Here is a 7,202-nt window from a genome sequence, read left to right as displayed (position 1 = left end):
CCATGAAAAAAAAAATGCTTTCTAATTGATGTATCAATACCAGCAGATGACAACGTTTCTCTAAAAGAAATGGAAAAACTTTCAAAATACAAAGACCTGGAAATATAGGTAACTCGAATGTGGAATCTAAACACAGAAACAATTCCTATCATAGTAGGTGCCTTAGGTATAATAAAAAAATATTCAGACAAATACATAACAAAAACACCAAGACTTACAAATATATATAACATACAGAAAATTGCACTACTGGGCACTGCACACATCCTACGCAAAACACTTTCAATACAGTAACCATAAGAGCACCACAGCAAACCACAGCACATACCCAAGGCGCACAGAGCTGCGCTCGTAGTGAAGTGAAAGCACGTTATAAAAATAAAACTACTGAACAATAACAACAATAATAATAATAATAATAATAATAATAATAATAATGATAATAATAAACAGGATCAATGTGAAAGAAGAAGAAAAATAAACAACTATGACGATTTGTAGTGTGAAATACGAAGGTTGTGGTTAATGACGAGAGTAGATGTGATACAAATAGTAATTGGTGCACTTAGAAGTATCAGCATTCAACTACCAGCATGGCTGAAAAAAGATTGGTGAAGGCGTGAAGATAGAACACCTACAAAAATCAGTATTGCTTTTATCTGCAAGAATTCTTCGCAGAATTCCTGAAACATGACCAGTAAACAAGTGTCACCTTAGTCTGCTGGCTGTGGACAGCTGACACCTCCCATCATATCTAGCAAAATAAGCTGGGAGTTTTCCTATAATAATGAGGAGGAGGAGTGTATCAACGGCTACAAAAATACAAATACAATAACTTCAGATTTCGGCAGAAGGCCACCAATTTTAAGCAGATGGTACTTTATACCGTGGACCTCAGTAATTGACTAGTATTTCCTTTTAACGAAGTTGTGAACACTGTATAGTGTATCCAATCGTATTTTAAACAAAGAACAGTAATGTGCGTCTGCATAGCTCTATGATTAAGAAGACGGCCTCGTCTTTCGCAAATGTCAGCCAAAAGCCTTCTAAGTATGATGTGAGAATGTTTAAGAGAGACTACATCCTAGAAATATAATTAATAAAACTTAAAATTAATATCAAAGTGTTTAGTTGGTACAAAATTATTTAAACAAAATCTAAATAATAATAAAAGTAGTACATACAAATTATCGGCATATGAGCAGATCAGAAGAAAACCTTAGAGAAATAATTGTAACTAATGTATATTTGTAGAGATGTGTTCAAGTTGATCTCCAGCGTTGATGTCAACAACATTAATAATTTGTTGGTTGTTTAGTTAGGGTTTTATTGTATCTCGGTAGCAGCCGATTAGCCCAAATAGGACAAAATTATGATAAATGGAATTCAGATAAGACTTTCACGGAATTAGAACTAGTTTAGTATTTATTACTCATTAAGGCAGTGACCTGGCAACATCGTTAGAACGACAGACAAAATGCTTAGCTGCATTTCACCCGTCTTCAAGTCCTGAGTTCAAATTCCATCGAGGTCGACTTTTCCTTTCAACCTTTCGTGGTCGATAAAATAATTACCAGATGAGCAATGGAGTTGGTGTAATCGACTTACCCCTCCCCGAAATTGCTGGCCTTACGCCAAAATTTGAAACTATACATACTATTTTTGGAATAGTATATGTGAATGCAAAATAGTATTCCTAATAGATCGAACGATTGCATAGCAGCTTCTATGTCGGCTCCTATTATTTGTATTTTAAAACTTCAGTGTATATGTTGTTGAACTCAAAGGGATGAAGAATACAATGAACCACGGTGACCCCTCAAAAACATGAATATGTAAAAGTTCACAGCAAAGATGTTGCAGGTATATAGTGTAGATCCCTACTAATTCTGTTAAATTAAGTTGATAATCACTGACGATGATAATATTCAAAACCTTTGTCTATTTCTTGCATACAGTGAATAACGAAAATGTATTGTTAATCACATTAGACATATATATTAGTGACTTTGTAGTATTGGCACCTTAAAATGATGTTGCTTCTGGAGAACTATATTTCGATTACTGCCTGAAAATTTTTACTTAAGTTTGTTGCATTAATTACAAAGAAAAGAATGTACAGCGTAAGTTTCTACACAACATCCCAGTATATGCACCTTAGTTTCAACTTTAACTTTTGTAAGTTGATTTGTGAATTGTTGAGAATCATAATGGATAATTGAATTAGAAGATGGAGAAGAGTGTCTATTTCATGATATACATAATGAGAATGAGACAGAAGTGGAGATGAAGTGTCTACTTGTAGCTGGATTGTGAAAATAGATGCTTAGTTTAATTTTGAGCAAAAGATATTTTGTTGCATTAAAGGAATCAAAATGAAGGAGCAGCTTGTTTTAGAAAGTTGCTTTGTCCCATAAGATAAATAATCTTTCTGAAACTTGTGAGATCGATATAGTAGATATTGATCTTGAACATCACCACGTTGCTGATTACGGGTGAAGCGTAAATGGAGGAAAGAACCCAAATTACCTGAAATTTGGGGAAGAAAACTGGGAATGTGGGTTCTGCGAGTAAGGCACAATATGGATAACAATAAGCGAAAAAGTTAGCGCTTGAAGTTGACGTCGATGAAGGTTGTACACAACCAGCTAGCTCTGAGAGTTCATTAAGCAGAAAAGATAGAAAATTAGATGGATGAGATCGCCACTGTTTCTTGAAGGTCAAATTGTATTGGTGATGGTTTACATGCTTCTCTGTAGAATGACGTACTTTTGGGCACATTCTAATATGCTTTAGCATCATCATCCTGATTGCGGGGGCAATATTCGTCTATAGATATCACTTGAGATTTGTTAGAAAATGGAGGGACTGAATTGTGTTCTCTGTTTTTTTTTGTTTCTTTTGTGTTTTTTTTTTCTTGCTTGTATAGTTTATCTAACATTGTACATCTTAATATATCTATTGGTATTGAACGCTTGCATGTTTACTCTGATTAGAAGGCGGGAAAGAAGATTAGTAATTTGCTGTGTGAAGTGACAGTTCTTGTGCTAACGAATATCACAACATCGACATGCTACCAGTACGCTGGATAATATCTTGAGCTATTTTCACATGCAAATATTGAATCTTTGGCATCAGATATCTTGATTGCACACAAATGACCAATGAGTATTGAAGGTTTGTGTGAAGTACAGAGTTGTAGCATCAACTAAAAATATCTTAGCAGTGTTGCGGATTAGAAGTGTGGGAAGGTTATAACTTAAGAATGGTTCACACCACTGTAGAAATTCTGACCCAATCTAAATTAACGATTGCTAAGGTGGGTGCTGTAATCTGAGAGACTAAATCCGGATGAACAGTCAACATACCTAAGAGGTTCGCGAGTCTGAGATGGTCGAATGTACAGATGATATCAAGCAAACACAACGTCGTTTCTTTGAACTAGATCTTTTAAAGTAAAGGGTCCAACAATGACTGAAACATTAAAGTGGATCTTGAGTACATCAACATGAAAGAAGTCGTAGTGTTGGATGAAGGGGGAGTTGTGTTGTTTGAGACGGTTGTTAATGATTTTCTTGTTCAACATTTTCGGGAGGTAAGTGTTATGCTACATCTTAAAATGGTAATGAATATTGAACCCTTATAGAAAGCCTCATACCCGCCGTTGTAATAAACTCTTCTGTCAACTAGTGTATCTTTATTGGATGAGTAATTGGCTCATTCTTCATTAATAATTCTTTTACTACTTAATTAAAGATGATTTCTGACTTGATTTATAAAGCTACATTTTTTATTCTTTATTCATTAGTATTTCATTTAATAAAAAGTCGAGGGTAGTGTTTGTGTTAGCGATGGTGGTGGTGGTGGTGTTGTTGATAGTAGTGGTGACGGTGGTAGTGATGATGACGATGGCGGTGGAGATGTGGATGAAGCTGATGATGACGAAAACGACGGTGATGAGAAGAACTGCGGTGGTGAGAAGAACTGCAATGTTGCTTCTATTTTTCATGTTAGTGATGATGGTGATTCTGTGAGACATTTGATATTATCTGCTTAAGAGGTTTGCGCCATCACAGCAAAGTTAACAGAACTTCCTTTAAAGAAATACTATCCTGAAATTCTTCCTGATAGCATTTCCAAAATTTTGCGGTTTTGATTAATTTTCTCGAACGAACAGAGAACTTAGAAAATTGGTTAAAAAAACATAAATGGAAAAAAAGGAAACGGAACGAAACAAAGAAAGCAATTCAGGAAATATAAAACAAGGAATAAAAAACGAAATAAGGCAACAAACTGTACAAAAAAAAAAAACTCCCCCAAAAACAAAATTCAGACATTAATATTTTTATTGATTTTTTTCCATGGAGTCCATTTGCAAACCCTGACAGCTATTTTATAAAACAAATTAACTCTATTCAATCAATCAATACTGACGATTTGCTGTGTGGTTGAGGTCTTTGGAAAAAGCAGAAATAAAAGAAAACATGTTATGTGGCTTCGCACTATTTCTAATAGAATGTCAAACTTTATGACTTTATGGAAGCTCAGATTTAAGAAGTCGTTCATTGCAAGCTGAAGCGGTAAAGACATATATCAAGTTGACATATTTATGGAAAATACGTTGTGTAAAACTTCCATATCAAACATTCTCGTTGCATATATTGGATCTTCAGATGATGAAAATTTACGATCGAGTTCTCTTTTTATTTATGGCAAAGTGTAACGTGTATGCATCTATCGGAGTTGTAAGATTATGATTAAATATTTTCGTGCACCTTTCACTCAAGACGTTTGATAAAGCGTAAACGCATTCCTCGAAGCGTGATGACACCACAGTCTGAATTAAGGATAAATAATGGAGCTCATATCTGCCATGCACTGTAGATATACTTTCAGTATCTATGGCGTGCAAAATTCTGTATGTTTAACAAGATATATCTAAGCTGCATGTGCATGTTATTTATCACTATATATTGTCTTTCTTTACTTAGATTTCGTTCGTACAAGTGCTAATGATTTGCGTCCAACTGATAAAACAGTGGGTAATATGTTTCTGTTTGTATACAGTGCACTTTGTGTAAGTGACACAACAAATTTGGGGTGAATAGCTTTAGAAATTGATGTTGTATACTTTTGCGACGTGGGATATGTTGATGGGTTTCGTCACTCAATTATTTTCTTAGATAGTTGGGAGTTGAATGGTTTAATTTATTTAGAGGTTTACTTATATATATATATGACTTGCTTGCACAGATGCATACATGTTCTCTGAGAGATATGAACAACAGATTGCTTTATAACAATGTTAGGTATATGCTCTTAGATAGAACATAACATTTCTTTTGGTGCATTATGACATTCTTCTAATATCACTTTATCTGTGCTTGTGTACTTACCTGTTATTTTAATCTTGAATTGATACCGCTCACACCTCATCCATACAGCATTAATGATATTCGGGTAGTTATTTGTAAGTATATTTGTTTGCGATTCTTTCCTCTACTGTATTTAGAGAATTGATGCTAGTTGTTCTGTCTTGTCTAATACAAAATGTTTTAAATACATGCAAACCTGTTGTAGAGTAATATTTCTCATTTGCAAACCGCATTTATCCGAAGTCAAAGATATTTACATGCAGTAAATGACTGAAGTTTATGAAAGAGACTTATTTAAGGCTACTAAATGACAGACTCCTTATAGCATCGTATTAAGTGTTTTGCGATAATCGTTCTGGTTGAAATCCCACGGATGTCAACGTGGCACTTTTTTTTCTTTCGGTGTCATAAATATAGTTGCACTCCACCGAGATCGTGTCTTCGTTTTTTTTTAAATATTTATTTATTTATTTTGTCAGTATCTTTTTCTCCTTCTGGAATAATTTAACTATGTTCACATCTGGGAAGAGATAGGCTCAACCTGGTCTTAAAATTAGTGCAAGATACCTGCCTATCATGATGGTAACTCAATGACCCCATCATGGGGTTCAAGGCGCATAATATGGCTTGACATAACAGGAAATTATTGCAAAGACCCGAAGGGAAAACAATGTTATATTGAACATGTTTTGATCTCACAACATATGGTAATATTAACATTCAGAGGCTACATTTTAGACTGCTATTCTTTGTTTTAGTCATCCCTCTCGTATTGCAGAAACAACAGTTCTTATGATTTCTGATTTAGGAACAAAGCCAGCAATTGTTACGGCTAGGATAGATCGATACCCTCACCTCGAATTTTCAACCACGAAACGATGAAAAGCAAAGTTGACCTCGAACGAAATTCAACTCGAAATATGAAAAGCGAGAACAACTACCGCAACGCTTGCCAACGCTTTAAAAGTTCTCCCACTCCACCACACTAGCAATATTTATAAGGCTATGAATTTTATAGACTGACAACGACATATAAACCACTTAGAATTCATTCCTTTAAATCCACGCGGAACGTAGAGCTCTAACAAGAGATCTCTCTCTATTTTTTATCTTTGCCAATGGATTGTTGTCCCAGTTATAGCCGCTTGCAAGTGCTTCAGTTTTTGTTTGCCATTTCCATGTTTTATTTTATTTTTTTTTACTATGCCACGCTTCCGTCACCATTGGAAAGAGTTTTTTTTCTGTACTAGAGGTTTCAAAATGAAGGAGCAGCTGTTTAGAAAATTGTTTTGTCCCATAGGATAAATAATCTTTCTGAAACTTGTGAGATCGATATAGTTGATGTTGATCTTGAACATCACCACGTTGCTGATTATGGCTAAGAGGTTTTCGTAGAGTGAGTCCCAGCCAACCCCATTTCCTCCTTATATAGTAACAATATTCCCAACACAAACCCCAGGATATTACTAGTATGCTTTAACGTCGCCTTAGGACAAAGTTATTGAGAGTTGAACTATTAAAACCCCGTATCTGGATATCATATTTAAAAAGCAGCATTTTAACGTTTCTAACAACAATAATCCCATTGACAATCCTGTCTATCAAATAATAGCATAAAGCAACATGAATGAAAAATCAGTAGCAAAAACATATGTATGTTTAAAGAAAACAAATTTATTTCATGCTTCTTAAAATCTGAGATTAACTTGATTTCCAGAAAAGAAAAGTTAAGTATTGAAATGATTTATTGATATTTTTTCAAGATGTTATTGTCACAACAATAACAGTGAGAACTCTTTCAATATGTAACCTCACATGGTCTGATAT

At 34.5% G+C, this 7,202-nt stretch overlaps 1 pseudogene; it reads right to left on the bottom strand.

Moving 5' to 3' along the window:
• Window positions 1-7,202, bottom strand: part of LOC106869766 (S-crystallin 1-like) — a 28,697-nt pseudogene that overhangs the window by 3,546 nt on the left and 17,949 nt on the right.

This window comes from Octopus bimaculoides, chromosome 5 (genome assembly GCF_001194135.2).
Source record: "Octopus bimaculoides isolate UCB-OBI-ISO-001 chromosome 5, ASM119413v2, whole genome shotgun sequence".
NCBI classification, from domain to species: Eukaryota; Metazoa; Mollusca; class Cephalopoda; order Octopoda; family Octopodidae; genus Octopus; species Octopus bimaculoides.
This window is presented reverse-complemented; position numbering and strand designations above follow the sequence as displayed.